Raw genomic sequence first — 16,423 nt, forward strand, 5'->3', positions numbered from 1 at the left:
CAAGCAATCTCCTGAATAGACTTAAAGGTATTTTAAAAATTATGTGATAGGTACTTAGGTTGTGTAGGCAGCTACTTTTTCTTTTTTTTCCTCTCTCTTCCCCTAGATGTGCTGGTCTGCTTGTGCAATAATTAAATTTCAAAGCTTGGTTTTAAATCTCTCCCCCAGTATTGTACAGCATTTTAATAATTTTAAATGGAAGGTCCTTTACTCTGCCCTGCATTTATCACAGCTTTTCTTTAAAGTCTGTAAAGACTGATGAGTTTATTTTCTTATACGCATTATGTAATGATAACTACAAGTTGTTCTTGCAAATGAACAGTCAGGTAACTCTATATAATATTTTCAAAGTCAGTTACTTAATGGAAATATCTTGAGCAATTGGGAAGTAACAGATAGCTTTCTCCTTTATTTTGGAAATACCTGTATTGTTATAATACAGATCAAATCTATAATGAACAGTATGCATTATTCAAGAACTGACTAGGCATTCTCAGCAGTGTTTCAGTTATATAACTGATGATTGTAACCTTTAAAGAAATCTTATTGTAGTGACTATTGGTAAATCATTTCTCCATTCATAGTAATCTTTATTTAGAGGCTATCTAGAAGCCATTATATCTTTTATTAATCTTTAAAGCAATAGCCAGTGTTTTGACATTTGCTAAAAAATGGATAAATTTTCCATTTCTAATACAGCAGATGTCAGTCAGTTTTTTTGGTATATTGTGTAAGGCTTTCTGTGCACAGGAAGCATTAGTCCTTGTAAACAAATACACCCGCAACTTATAGCAGATGAGTTTAAAGATTACAGTTCTTAAAGACCAGGTCATGATTTTCATGTGGCAGAAAATAGTCAAAAGTTATTTATACTCAGTAGGAATAAAATTACTATTCTTCGCATGCTGCATACAATTTGTCATGAATAACAGTACGATCCTCTGCTGTTTCCATTACTCCAAAAGTCTTTGACTCACAGTGTTTAAGAGGTATGTTTGGAGGAGAGCAGTAAATGAGCTGCTGATCAATTTTTTTTTGCACTCAAAAGTGAGTTTTCTGAAAATTCTGATCTGGGAATGGTAGTATTTTCATGGTATATACTGTGCGTTCAGACACTTAGCAGTACTTCACATAGCAAGGTACTTGAGTCCTTCTGTGCCTTCTGATTGCCTGATCCATGCCAGGCCCTGTAGTCCTTTTCCAACATCAAACTCTTATAAGAACCTTCATATTTTGGAGTATTGTCTTCAAATGACTGACTCCAAATTTCTTTATATTCTTTAGCCCAAGCTGTTGCTGAAAGTGTTCAATGATCTCTTTATGTTCTTTTCCCACTGAATCATAGATGTTTTTACCAACCCATATTTTCTTCTTTTTTTTCAAGTGAAGAGAGGAATGGAGAGGAGTGTGAGGCACCGTGATGGTCTTTGGTGTGTTCAATGTGTTTGGCTTATGTAAAGTCACACCATATATTTCCTTTTTGGGTGGTCTTTGCTGAATGGCTTGACATATGGAAACCAGAATACATAAAGCAACTTTGAGTATGATTTTTCCTTGAATGAAAAAAAGTAATTGTAGGATTAGCTGCAATCTCGAGTTATAAATGAGTTTATCGTAAACTTTTTAACTTTTTTTTTTTTTAAAGCCAAATTGTTACATTTTACATTACATAAGTAAAATAATCTTACTTCTGCCATAAGAGAAGTGAATGACAGATTCTAGCTGAGGAGTGAAAAGGACTTCAATAAATGGTACTGACTGATGGGTAGGTTGTGTGAAGAATGTCACTTTAGTTTAGCCATCTCTACTTTCAGCGTTGCTTGTTCTGCTGTTAGGTAGTTTTGCAAATCTATATTCTGGAGTTAATATGTATCCATATGAAAAGAAATCAGATGCTGTCAGAAGTGTTTGAGGTGAACCGAAATTTCTTGTCCAAATTGTTCAAATTGTTTAGTCATATTCAACTAAATATGACTGATGCATTGCTTGTAATTAAGCTTTCAATGTTACTTCAATTCTGCCTTGGTAATGAAATAAAAGAATAAATAAAAAAAAAATTTGATAATCACAAGAAGAAAAAATACACATTAAAACAAAATTATACCTGTTTCCTTACAGCTGGCATGTTTTTCAAAGGATCCATTCTTAACATAAACAAAGTATGTAAGTATAGGTTGAAAACAGACTTAATATCTTATCATACTATGGAACTTGAGGTTGACAAAATAAGTCCAGCGCTTTTAATTCTCTGGAAAGGAAAATGAGCAATAATGATAATTGGAAAGCGCGGTAATTGTTATCCAAAATGTCAAGTGGAATTACTTTCATTAATTTAAATACCTTTTTCCAATAATTTTTATGCTGGATATATATGCCTTTTTAAGAGAGAAATAAATGGTTCTTTTCTAAATTATCTCATTGTGGAAACCCCTTACATAACATTGCCTTTTGTTAGCCTTTTATATTCTAAACTGAGTGTTGTCTTCTGAGCAGGAGGTGCAAGATGATAGTACAAGCCTTTCCCAACAAAATCACTCAAGCCTTCTACTAAGACCCACCTTCTCTAGCGAACCACCACACAATTCTGTCTCGGGGAAACAATCTACAGGGGCAAAGAAATGTGAATTATTTTCTTCCTCAGTGTTTGTGGCCTAAGACATTATTTTTCACTGTTAGACATGAAAAGGTCAATCAGAAGAAAACAGTGTAATGCAGCTCAGTTGGCAGTATTGCTTGCTATGAAAAAGGTCTCTGAATCTCGCCATCTCACTTGGTGTGGTGCTCTTGAGAATTCTGTAATTTATTTCTCCCTATCTTGCAGGCATTTTTCTTAGGAGAATCTGATTCCTGTTTATGTGTAAGCCACTATAAAGTGCTCTGACTGTGTAGCAATATCAATCACTGATTGCAAACATAATGTCTATCCATTATAAACCTGTTTATGGGGCCATAGGGGCAGTGCACTGTAGGAGTAGGCAACTTACTTATCAAGCTATCACATAGGTTAGAGAAAAAGATTATTAGGTGTTATTTGAATGTAGGAAATGAGAATGGAAATTTCAGAGTCAATGGTAAAACATTAATGTTCTTTGTGAGAATTATTGATGGTTTTCTAGTATGAAAGATATGGAACCCAAAATGAGGTAGCTCTGTTTGAATCTCATTGTGATAGATAAGATGAATTGAATACTGGACTTGGAGTTGGTGGTTGCCTAGTGACAAGTGATCATGACCTGATTGCTTTCAATCTCTAAATGGAGGAGGGTGCCTACCAATATACTCAGTGCTTTTGAGGGACTAATTGCCTAATGGTGAACCTTATATCTGAAATTGATTGTGAGGAATATTTTGATGGAAAAATTAGAATAAAAGTTGGCTAGAGTGCTTAAAGAAAAATTGTGAAATGCTGATTTCCAATGCATCTGAAAATTGTAAAACTGCATTCTTTTCCAGAATGAAAGTGAAATCAATAATTTTTAAAAAATATGTATTTATATAAAACTTTGGGAATAAAACAGAAATAAATATATAGCAGTTCAGAAAAACTGGAATTTCTGAGGTGCAGAAGGTGAAAAGGCAAGTAGAGGCCTTAAGGAAAAATTAAAGAAAATCTGGCAGGATTAGGACAACTAAAGAAAGAATAGGTTTACGTGTATAAGAAATGAGAAGGATTCTGCAGTGCTATAGGCTTATTAGCAGTAATGTATAGTAAAACCTCTACTGGTGCAGCAAAGGCAGGAGAGCTTGATAGAGGTTTCTTAATTGTTTTCCTGGTAAGAATACATTCTAAGGGTCTTTATAGTTCAACAGCAGTATTCTGGGAGCGTATGTATTCACAGTCATTCACAGTACAAACACCTGGGGAGAATATGACTGTTGAGAGTTTGTAGTTTGGTGGACTTGGCGGTGTTAGGTTTAGGTTTACAGCTGGGACTCGATCTTAAAGGTCTTTTCCAACATAAATGATTGTATGATTCTATATCATACCTTCTTGATCTAAACAGATTTATTATACCTTCTTGTGGGTTTTGTCATCTTATTTGTTCCTCCCTCATTCTCCTTTAAGCTCCTCCTGCAAAAGCATTCTGCTGCAGGAATCCAAATGCCTGAGTCCCAAGCGTGAGGCTTCAGGAACTGCCTGCTCTGTGTTTTGAGTTATGCCCATACACGATGAATGCTATCTCTGTGTCTGTCTCATTGGGGAAATGAGAAATCTTTTTTTACTATCTGAAACAAACTTTAAAAGTACTTAAAAATCAAATTCTTAGATGTGCTGAAAAAAGCAGATCTTCCCAACAGAGCAGGGAAACCCCTGACATCTTAGTAACATCCACTGGCATTGCTCTGCTGTGGTTGCCACAGTTCTGTATCGCTTTGATAACTTACTCGCCATAGTACAAGCAAGAGACTCTGAAACTCTTGGGCATCATCATTCTGAATCTCAGCATGCAGTGTTTCTCAGATATTCCAGAACTGTTGAATAAATTGTTTGTCTTCAAACAAGGATCAGGACACCTCTGATATTAGGCTGATACAATTTTTAGCATCATCTACTCTGCAGTGCAAAGTTTGCAGTATTGACCTGTCTTAGCCTCAAAGCAGTTGTAGGCAAAATACTGGAAAAATCCCTCCACTAAAGGGATAAAAGTAAGGTGATATGTTTTTTCAACAAACATGGAAAGTAATTCTTACAAACTAAACCTAGCTTAATTCTCTGTCATTGCAAGTCCAGTTGACTAGGATATGCATTGTATACCGAAGTATTTGTGAGTCATTTGACCTTCTAGTGTGTAAGAATTTTGGTTCTAAAATACTGGGTGAACTTTATGTTGTCAGAACCAAGCTAAACACATTAACTGTATAACTGATTGATCTTGGAAAGCAGATCAAAATGAAAGTTACTATCAAGAAATGAGTTTCCCTGTTGTTTTTGCAGAAACCAGTCTGGGCATCACCATCAGTGAACTGCAACTAAACATGGCAAAAGTACAAATGTAAAACTTGCAAATTCTAATCTGTGCATTTTAGCCTCCTAAAATTTACTTAAATATAATTAAATTGAAATTATTGATATTGTTACTAATATTATCATCATCTTTGCTGTCCTCAGCCCCAGGCTACTGGTTGTTGCTTTGTAGTTAATGTTGCTAAAAGGCTTTGAAACTTTTTGTTTTGTTTTCCTTGTGGTGAAGAACAGGAATGATGGAAAAAGCATTTCAAGTTCAGCTCTCTGTCTTTGCATGAACAAAGGCATAAAAAGAACCTACCTGATCTTTGCAGTTCTGCTAGTGGAAATGGATAGAATGATTTAGTTTCTTATGTGCTTTATTTGTATCGTAAAAAGTTCTATCCATCACTTTTGTGGAGACACAAAACATTTACTGCTGGTAACAAATTAATACTCTCTCTAAAATATTGTCAATCAGATGTCGGTCCCTGGAAGAGTTGTTTGTTGCTAGAACTCCACCTTACTATTTAAATATTTAAATAGGAAAACAACCAAACTAAGTGTCTTTAAGAGCAAGAAAATAGAACTGCTGACTTCAATGTCTTTTCTCTCACTCCCAGCCATACTGTATTTCCGTCCTATTACACTGCTATTCATCTTCTTTTTTTCTCTTCTTGTGCTGTTGCACTGACTTGGTCATTTACGCATTTTCATTATGTCCTTTTAATACAATTTATTTTTCTTACCCATTTTTTATCTTTTTCTTTGACTCCTTAGCTCAAACACAGAATATGGATTATGTCTTCCTCTTGTAGTCAGCTTCCAGCACTGACTCTCCTTTCTGTAGTTCTGTATTTTTCTGTACATGTTCACATTCTCAACACAGTCTTGTAATGAAAACAACCTGGTGAAGAATATTAATATTTAAAAGAAACCCAAAAAAACTTTTTAACTTTTCACTTAATTCTTCTTCCTTTCAGTGTGCATGTCTTTTTGTGCACAGTAAACCTCATTGTGTCATGTAAAATTCACTCTTCATTTGAGAACATACCTTCCTCGTTCTGTCTAAAAAATGGTGGTTGATGTCATTATAAGTCATGGTTGGGAACATTGGCTGAGTATTGGCTGAGTGGCTTTCTGGTAAAAGTATTGGCTTTAGACTTGCAGAAGTAAATATATCAGGAGGAGGATACCATCCACAGTTTCACTGACTCCAGCCTTGGAAGTGGTGGCAAAATAAGTCAGGAAGAACTTTCAATTAAAACCAAGTATATTTCTCATCATTATATAGTGCTATGGATTTTCATCCAGTAGAAATATCTATGTGAAAGTCAGTGCCACAACAGTCCACTTTTCCAAAGATCTTAATGAAATGTTTCCATATGATTTTTACATTCATGTTTTATGTTGCAGGGTTAGCTCCAGGTGGTCTTTTTTAGAAGCATGAATATGTTAAATTATACGTGCAGTCTACATAACTTTTTCAAACAACACACATGATGGGGTTAGCCAATTACAGATGTGCAATAAAGCCAGTATGCCAAAACTGCTTGTTCTGCTTTTTGCTTTTAGTAATCAGAAACAGACAAAAAGTAATCACTGCTGTAGTTTTTGATATGTAAAATGAGAAAAGGCTGTTGCTCTCTGTAGATTGCAATATCTGATAGAACTTTTGTTTGTCTTTTTATTTGTCCTTTTCTCAACAGAAGAAAAGTGTCTTTGTTATGAAGAGTGTTTTGGACAGAGCCTCAGTAAAGCAAACGACAGCAACTGAGGAATTGGATCTTGTGGTTGAATTTAGCAGTTTCAGTGTATCTGTCATACCCTAGTCTCCTCAGCTGAGCAGAGAATGTGAACATACTCAAAGTGCTACTAATTTCATAGAATTTAGCCTTTGTTTCTTCTATTAATGCAGTTCAGTGGATTTCTGGGTCATCTGAACTTCTACCCTATATCTTCAGCTGCTTCTTTTAGACCTTGTTGAGGATATATTAAATACATCTGTATGAAGAGCTGAAGAGATAAATTAACCAACTGATAATGAATGTAACAGACCTTAGAAAACTAACCAAACAAATAAACTCAAGACAGGGAATTATGTTATTATTATTATGTAGACCTGAGGGGAAAAAAGCAGGGTAAATGAAGGGGCTTTTGTAATATTTGTTTCACCAAGAGTTGGATCACTGTATATTACAAATAAAAAATGATGAGAAAATATTTTGTCTGAAGTGAAAGAAAACACACAAACAAGCTTCTTTTTTTTAATGGAAAAAGTGAATCAATGTTTCCCATCTCATATATTTGCAGTTATATTTTTATTAGTATTATCCAGAGGGACTATCTCAATATTTGGAGTAAATAATAGCCATGTGTCTGGAAGTGAAGTTTGAAGTATATTAATTTAATAATAATTCTTATTTTCATGTAATATTAATATTAGATACCTGTGGTCAACAAAGCAAGATGCTGGTAGACCCAGCAATTTTAAAAACCAAAGTGCAGTGATTTTATATCTTATAATATGCAAGTATAACCACAGTCTGACCAAAGTTTGACCACAATATCAACGCAGCTTAATTTCTGCAACTGTTCTGTTTGAAGTCAGAGGAAGGAAATCGAGTTTCTCCCAAATCCCTATGCTCTTGTGGTCTCCCATTTCAATCAGGGATATAAAGTAGAATACAATGAATCCATAGTAAAGACTTTCCCAGGACATTAGAGAGATCAGTAAAAACTGTTTTCATTAGCTGTCTGTAATTAAAGAACACCCTTCATAGAGAGCTTACAATTTAGAGAACATGTAAGCCTCTGTATCTATCTGAGATTGTGAGGAAAAAAAGAATCTCCACCCAGTTGGAGACTTCTGTGGTGGTGTAAAATATTGAGCTCCGTTAAGAAACATCTTTTCTGTTTATTTACTAGCTTTTAAGCCAAGGAGAATATTTTTCTTTTTACTTTCAAAGGTTTTAGTCATACTGTGATTTCTGTTCCTAAGGAAGGAAAGGCAGGCAAATCCCTAATAAACTACTTAACTCCAGTTGTCCCACATTCTTCCTCATAAATGGATCTGTTATTGAATGCTTACCTTAATTTCAGTGCTTGAACATGTCAGTCACTGTAATTCTTACAAAGTTAGCTGAGTGCATCTGCACAAGCGTGTGTGTGTCGTCACTTTGTGTTCTACTTGTATCATATAAAAATTGGTTTTGCTTTGCTTCGCATGGGGTGGTACCACATGCAAGAACAAAATACCATGTCTCATTTCATCACCTGGAAAGTCATTAAGTGCATATTCGTAATCATAAAAGGAAGAGGGAGAAATATTTTTTTGTTAGCTTTTTCCCAAACACTACCTGTAGCAATGAGAATAATATTGTCAACATTACCTCACTTCAGATTTTAGAGAAAGCCACAGTTCTGTAAAGGTTTAGGAAAAATCCGGGGTTGTTTTTCTGTTTGCTTTTTTAAGTACATAGACATTTCTACAACTGTCAGAACAGCTCTACATATGTATATCCCCTTTCAAATTTGAACTGCTGTGTATTCTAGCTGTTTCTCATCCCCTTAATGAAGCAATAACAGTGCTGATAATTCTAATAGAGAAATTGAGGCATATACAGATTTAGGGCTAGCTTTTCAAAAGAACGCAGCACTCCAACTGGGGCCAGATTTCAAAGGATCTCTGATCCTATTCAGCAACAAAATAAATAGCCAGATTTACAAAAGATTTCATCAGTTTGGTAATCTGATCACAAGAAGCAGCTGCTGAGCACATTTGCAAAGCCAGGCGAGTGACTTGTTCAATATCACATGGGAAGTGTGTGGCAGAGCAGGGAATAGAGCCCTTTTCCTGTGGCCCAGGACTAGGAGTCCAGTTCTTAAGCAATAACTCTCTATTCATGTCCTGTGCAAGAATACTGTATTTAATGAGTTTTTCATTAGGAAATTTAACCCATGTCTGTGAGGAGATAATTTTCAGAATAACATTAAGATTTATACTCAGGGTGGATAATGCAGCAGTCAGGTAGGAATATTGCTAGTTCATTTTATATTAAATCTCTGTGTTGCAGAATAATATACTATACAGAATATAATTATAATCTAAGAATTATTATATTATTATAATTATTATATATAATATATATGGTCTTAATTAGTTAGATCTTACAGAAAGTCCCTTCAGTATTTTTAAAAGATTTCCTAGTCCATTGCCAGTATTTTAAGTATGTGTCACAAAAAAAAACAGAGTAGCTAGGAATTCTGAAATAACCTACAGAAGCCTATAGCCTGTATTCTATGGCAAGTCCAGGTGTGATTTCTGTGGGCTTCCACCCTTGTACCACATTCTGAAGGCATAGTATTTATTTTTGTTTACATTTTAAATGTTTCTTCTGTCCCTTCCTAGAGATGAAGAAATGTGGTGTCTAATTTTCTTCTGAAGATAAATATTTTTGTTGTTTATTTAATGCTTTAATACACTGTTTTCTCCTTACCCTTATATGTCAGGCTGTTTCTCCTTATTTTGTGCATAAATGCCGATAATATTCTTGTCCTGCTCTCTGCAGTTTCTGTCTCTGTGCTCTTTTTTATTCTGTTATTCTTTTGCTCCAGCATCCTATCCTGAAGACTTAAAGGGCAAGTTTTCTTTCACAAGTATTGCTAAGGAACTAAGAGAAAAATTAAAGTCTCACCTAACGTCATCATACATTTTGCTTTTGTTGATTTATTCAACAGCCTCATGGATGCTGTTGATTCTCCATCAACCCCATTAAATATAAAGGAACTATATTCTCCATATAGACAGCTATGTTGAGAGGCCATTTGGCGGCCTTTAGACTAAAAGCTCCAACATTTTACAAGGTCTACATATTGAGTCACCCATCACTACCTTGGAGTCAGCCCAACAGATGTTCCTTGGAAGAAACATCAGGCAATGCAAATGCTCAAACAGCTTTCCAGTGTGTGCTTACTGGCATTTTGGTGTAATTTGGTCTCCAGCAGTGATGATACCAGGCAGTGAACATGGCATGGGATGATCTTTGAAGATGCCCATATATGTCCTGAAAGGGTTCTCATTTTACCTGCCAAACAGGAAGATGAATTTTGGTGACAGACTCTGTTCGGTTGGAACTGAACTGCACACAAAGGATCGATATTATAGTCATGAGATGATTGGTCCTTAAAGTGCAGAGCACTTGCAGAACTGTTTTGTTGAGGTACTGTGTTGAGCAGTTGTGATAAGCATCCAGTCTGACTTCTTGCAGACCCCAGAGAGCCTTATAGAGTATTTTCTGCATGTTTTGATGTACAGGTTTATCTCTTTGGAAAGTATCTAATGTTGATGTAAAGTATTTAAATGATGAAGAATCAACTACATCCCTGGGCAGATTGTTCCAACGGTTAATTGCTGTCACTGTGAAAAAAGGGTGCGTCATTTGTAGTCTTATTTCAGCTTCAGCTTCCCAACACTGGATCTTGTTATGCCTTTTTCACTAGATTAATGAGCTGCCTACTGTCAGAAATCTCTTCCACATGTAGGTATTGTGATCCTCTTAACCTTCTTTTCAGTAACTAAATAAATTGAGCTTTCTTAGTCTTTCACTGTAGGGAATGATTTTCAGAAGTCTAATCACTCTTGCAGCTCTTAAGTGAGTCCTATCCAATTTTCTAACATATTTTCAGAATGGAGGAAACCACAGCTAAACACAATATTTCAGTAACACTGGCATAAGAGCCTAAAGTAAAAGTTGCAGTACCTATTCTAGTGTGATGTTCTGTGGTTTATCTCAGGGGCATATATTTAATATGCATTTCTATGTAATATGAATGGTTATTATATTTTATATTTTGGGAGTTAACATAAATTTCTCATTGTGGTGGCTCTGGATTCCCTTTGCTGATAAGGATTAAAAAATACCAAGAGGTGAATTCTTGGGAATAATTGTAAATGCTGAAGGTTACTCTTGGTTTATGTTTTGTTTGAATGGCATAATTATTTCAGTAGGGATAGTCTTTGGTAGAGAGAACTGAAATTAGATAGCTAGCGCCACAAAGTGAGATTGGGGAAGTAACCTTCTGGGGAAAGTGGCTCTCACAGTTAGGATTATTAAGTGGGCCAGGATAGGTACAAGTGGAATATTGGTTTTCCTGCAGAATCCAGAACATTTCTGGAAACAAACAACTGTTGAGGGTTGCCTGAATAGCTCCTTATGCCACCTTCCAGTCAGATACCTGTCTTATTCAGACAACTTGCATTGGCATGTCAGATACCAATTTCATATCTGTACAGGAGAAACCATGGCACAGCCAAACTAGGTAAACTCAGGAGATCCTTACTAAGCATGCCCAAAAGGTTCCCTTCCACCTGGACGTGCCTCAAAATCACCTCCACACATGCACACAATCACAATCTTAGTACTGTGGTGCACAGACGTTAGGGTTCTGAAAGGAAAATGGACTTACTTTCTAAGACAGCATATTATCTGGAGTCAGAATTTGTATGAAATAGGAAGAAAATAACTCCTTTTGAATCCAGACTTCCTTTGGTTCAAAATTAGAGTTAAGTGGACTCAGACCATCTGTATCATTTGAGTTCAGTTGTACCTAGTATTTCCAAGTTACAAAAAGATATGAGCCTTGTCTTTAAGAAAAAGTGGCTTCTTCAGAGTCAGGTAGTTTCTTCAAAAGTGTAAACAGAGCTGCAGATTTTGCTGGTGACTTCCTTCAGTTTGTGTTCTCAGCAAACAGTAAATTCTGTAAGTAACAGACAAAGGCTTCAAGCTCTCAGCTATTTACTACTGTGAATTGCTTTGGAAGATATTTTACTTTCTTTTCAATCCCATACAAAGGCAGCCTCATCAAACTTCTGGGTCAATTCCTTTAACTTTCGAAAAACACAGTTGTATTCAGTGAACTTTCCTAGCCCAGCCAGCAATCCTTGGTCAGCTGAAGGGAAACTGTGCTTCAGTGCTCACTTCAAAGACTTCAGATTTCATCTGCCCTGGAAAATTTGGGGAAATTATTTCAATTCTGTGCTACATTAGTAGAAGTGATATCAGAACTTTAGGTCTTGCTTCTCTTCTTTGTGAAGTGAGTAAGAAAAGAAAACCCCTGGATCTGAAATGATACCACTCACCATTGCTCTGCCTGACAGTAGGCTACCAGGAGATCAGGTGTACTCTTACAGGCTGGTTGAATTAAGAATTGACTCTCTGTTTCTTTCCTCATCTCACATTACCCAAATGATAATTTTTCAACTTGCTGTACCCATATTTGCCCTGATTTCTTCCCCAAAACTATTTACTAGGCTTATGTTACTCATAACACTAGCTAGCTGTTAAGAATGCTTTGGCCCCTTTGCACACACTGTTGTTTGAGTTATCCAAGGATAAATGGGATAATTGCACTCATTTGCACAACTTCTCTACAGAACTTTTAGAATATTCTTTCTTAAAAGGGAACCTAAATATTAATTCATAATATTGGAGAGAAAAGTAAGTTGGGTTACAGGTTATTTATTTTTGCTATTAATGGAGATTTTGTGTACATATAAAAGTATTTTAGTAAGTTACAGTGAAGTAACAAGAAAGTTGAAATCATCTGAATCCATCTGTAGTATATTTTATGCTTCTAACAATTTTGATGTAATGGCTGTTTAGTTTCGTAGTGATCTTTCATACTGACAAAAAAAGGAAAACAAGAACCCATCATCAATCATTCATTTAATCAAGTAGCAAAAGTAGATAAATAAACATACTCAGTTAATTATTCTTCTGTATGTAATGATTGACAATAATGTTAATTTATTCCCTTTTTTAACCTTTGACTGTCAGCATAGTTGGGATTAATAGGTACTGACAAAATTAGAAGAAATACATTTCTGATAGCCACTGACTTTTGCTAGCGTTGGAGTGTTCTCCTCTGAAACTTCTCCCTGAAGAGGTATCAGATCTGTGTCATTTTTCACACTTTTTTTTGTGCTGTGTTTCATGCCATTTTGGTGATTGCTATTACTTTACAGACATATGGCCAGGAATATCTTATGAATGAAGAGGTTTCTGGAATATGCAATATTACTTCTTTGCATTTATATGTGAATTGTAATTTGAAGATCTCAAAAACATCTTTGCACATGTCATTGCAGAGTGTGTTCAAGAGCTAGCAAAAAAGACAGTGTTACAGCTAGTAACTTATCTGCTACATCTGTCAGGCAGCATTTCTTCCATAGTGAATCCTCTGTTCCCCCATTTCAGTGTTTTATTGGATCCATCTGAGGGGATTTTCAGGCCCTTTGCCTTATGAGTGCAGAATTCCCAAAGCAGCTCTCCCTATGAGGAGTGCAGGAAGGTTAACTCAATCCCCTCTTCTGGCTTTCCACCACCAAATTGTATCCCCATGTGTAAACAGGCACCTAAATAATTTCCAGTTAATCAGCTCCAGCTTCTAAAATGTCTTTCTGAAATGATATTCCTGTAGATTAGTCATAGTTGTCCTGAGCAATACATGAAGAAGACATTTTGAGCTTTTTTTTTGAAATACTGTGTAGCACATCAATGAAGTAAGTGGAAGGCAGGGCATATGAAATGCTTTTCGTCTAGCTTGGGTGCTGCGTCAATGCACAAAATACTTCAGTTCTTATGGTAGAAATAATTTGCTTTTATTGAAGTGTATTTCCATCATTATTACAATAAAATGTTGTTACATATTTCAGAGATGAAAAAGGTTTGCACGTGGATCTATATGTTTCAGTAACTGAGCCCAAAACTTACAAGGCCTAAATGCATAAATGCATTTCACAGATTTTGTGTTTGGATTTCTGGAGGGTGGGTTTGACTTTTTATTATTTTTTTTGGGGGGGGGGGGGGGGTATTTGTTTTTCCTAAAGACAGACTGTAGTTACATTTAGCCAGATAATCCACCACTGGCTGGATGTTTTCAGAGATTCAGAAACGGAAGTTATTTTTTCTACTCAAAAGTTATGTGCAATATGATTCCTCTGTATTTCTGTGTAAGGAATGAAGGGAAACAGAGGTGGCAATGATATTTGCAGATTTTCATATACTAATAAAATAAAAAAACAACAGTCACCTCCCAAAAAAAAACCCAAACCAAACCAAATTACAACAGGAAAACCAAAACCACCCAAACAAAACAAAAACCAAAGCAAGACTCTAAAAACAACAGAAAAAAAACAAACGACCACAAACAACCCCTTGGTTACTTGGAAGAGTTCTGCCATCGTACAAGGAGAAACACAAAAAGATTCAGAAAAGCCAGCTGCTGGCATGAAGTCTAGGCATCAGTCCTTCGAAGACAGGCTTCATGTTTTTATTAGAGATTTCCTGGCAGACCTGCATGCCCAGGGACAGATACCCTTACCATTTTGTAGCCTTCAGAGACACTCAGGTGAGACTCTGGTTCTGCTGGACTACAGTGGGTCAAGCTGAGGCAGGAGCTGTGTAGGCTGTGGTGGGGTATGTAGCCCCCGATGAGCTTTGTGTTGTGTTGAAGGCACGGCCTTGTTGGAAACCCTGTGTAAATGGAATTTATCACCCTCCTGTACCAGGAATAAGGTTGAGAGGCCCACAGAAGCTATTTGTTGGCTATAGAGCTTCTTAGTAAGGATGGGTGTGGAGTAGGCTGTAACTTTTAATCTGTAAGCAGCAGTAGGTAAGAACAGTTACTAAGGGCTGGAGGAACAAAAACCCCTCCTGCCTCAGTTGTGACTCTGAGGATATTTTCATCTTATACTCTGTAGATGAATGGAGGGAGAGCTTTGTTTTTAGGTTTTCAGGCTTTGTTTAAGGGTCTAAAATTTTACTCTTTGGGAAAACAATGCATTTTCTGACTCAGATCATATTGAATGCTATAAATTCACTAAAAAGCATTCTAAACCAAGATTTTTTTTCAGTATGAAGAGGAGCAAACAATGTTTAAATTGATTTTCTTCTCCATGTCTAAGACAAAAATATATGGCACTTTATATGTATTGCATAAAATAGAGGATACTTCTGCTCCTTGAGAGCAGTCTGCCTAGATATTTCCTCTGCTGCAGACTATCTTCTCTACCTCTTTACTTGGGTGAGCACACTCCTATGCTTGGTGTATAACAGCTTTGTATTTATTAGCAGCTCTTTTCTCCTGCCGAAGCTTGGCAAAGGATAGGGAATAAGATTAAAAGGACTATATTATTCTGCTTTTTGTTAGGAAAGAGGAAGTTCAAATGTGAATTGTCCCATTGCTGATGTCATGTTCTGAGCACTTGCACTGGTGCTCTCTGGTCTCGTCACTGCTGAGGGAAGATGGTTCCCTTAAGATCATACCTCTGCTCTAGCAGTTGGCATCCATGGTAGCTGACTGACACTGGCAGAACCTTTCATGAGAATTTTCTTTTCATTGTTATTAATTTTAAATCAGACATGTTCTAGAAAATAAAGCATTTCTTGCTCACTGAAGAAATTATTTAAAGCTAAGAGTACAGATTTTTCATTCTTCTTTGATCATTACAGATTTATCCTTTAAAAACTCATAATTAAGATTGTATTTCAAATGAGAAATTTCAAAAATTAAAAATTTTGAAATATAAAGTTTGTAAACTAGTATTGTAAGAATTCTTTAGTCAATCTCTAATTTTGCTGGGGTATAAAATCATTAAGGTAAATTGTTGAGTTTACCCAAAGCCATTGTGCCAAAACCCATGTATTTGTAGGACTCAAAAAATTTACTGGTCAAGGATGTGGAATATTTTGTAGTATCACATTTAAATGTATTGATACTATATCAGTATGTAATTCTAGGTTACATGACTGTAGTTAGTAGACTGCAAATTCTTATAGCAATAATGATCAAATTACAGTATCAACAAATCTGAATTTGATTGTTTTTCAGCTCAGTACCTGAATATTCCTTTAAACAAAAAAGATTCATTTATTTCATATTGGTATCAATAATAGGCTGAGATGTTACTTAACAGAAATCGGTTTCTTTCCAATTTATATTTTTCCAGACTTTCCAGTCTTATGTAGCATTTACTAAGTATTTGAATTATATATTTCTTTTTATTTTACTGGGCAGCTTATGTACTCCAAGCATCACCTAAGTATCAATAACACATTCTTGACTGAATAATGATGTATGTTGAATGTTACTTTTTTTGTCTCATAAATGGATGGCAATTTACACAGCTGTGGATGTGGGATGTTTCAATCCCAGACCATGTTGTAAGAAAAATTGAATGACAGTGAGCAAAACAGCAGTAATTATAAAACTAATTACTAAATGCTGATGGTGCCCATAGGCTTTGCATAACTAAAATTAGAAAAGGAAATTGCTTTCGGCTTCAGAGAGGCAACATGCTAGTTATTTCACTGTTTCAGGCAAAATAGAACATAGTGTATAAAGTTCAATCATGAAAAAAAAAACCGTGTTAGTTTATGCACATAATTTTTTTTACAGAAATGTTGAAAGTATTCA

At 35.7% G+C, this 16,423-nt stretch overlaps 1 protein-coding gene across 6 annotated transcripts in view; it reads left to right on the forward strand.

The window, feature by feature from the left end:
* Window positions 1-16,423, forward strand: part of NPAS3 (neuronal PAS domain protein 3) — a 607,962-nt gene that overhangs the window by 187,877 nt on the left and 403,662 nt on the right. The window lies entirely within an intron of this gene.

Source organism: Pezoporus occidentalis, unplaced genomic scaffold, assembly GCF_034315485.1.
Source record: "Pezoporus occidentalis ecotype Australia unplaced genomic scaffold, CSIRO_AGI_Poc_V1 ctg108, whole genome shotgun sequence".
NCBI classification, from domain to species: Eukaryota; Metazoa; Chordata; class Aves; order Psittaciformes; family Psittacidae; genus Pezoporus; species Pezoporus occidentalis.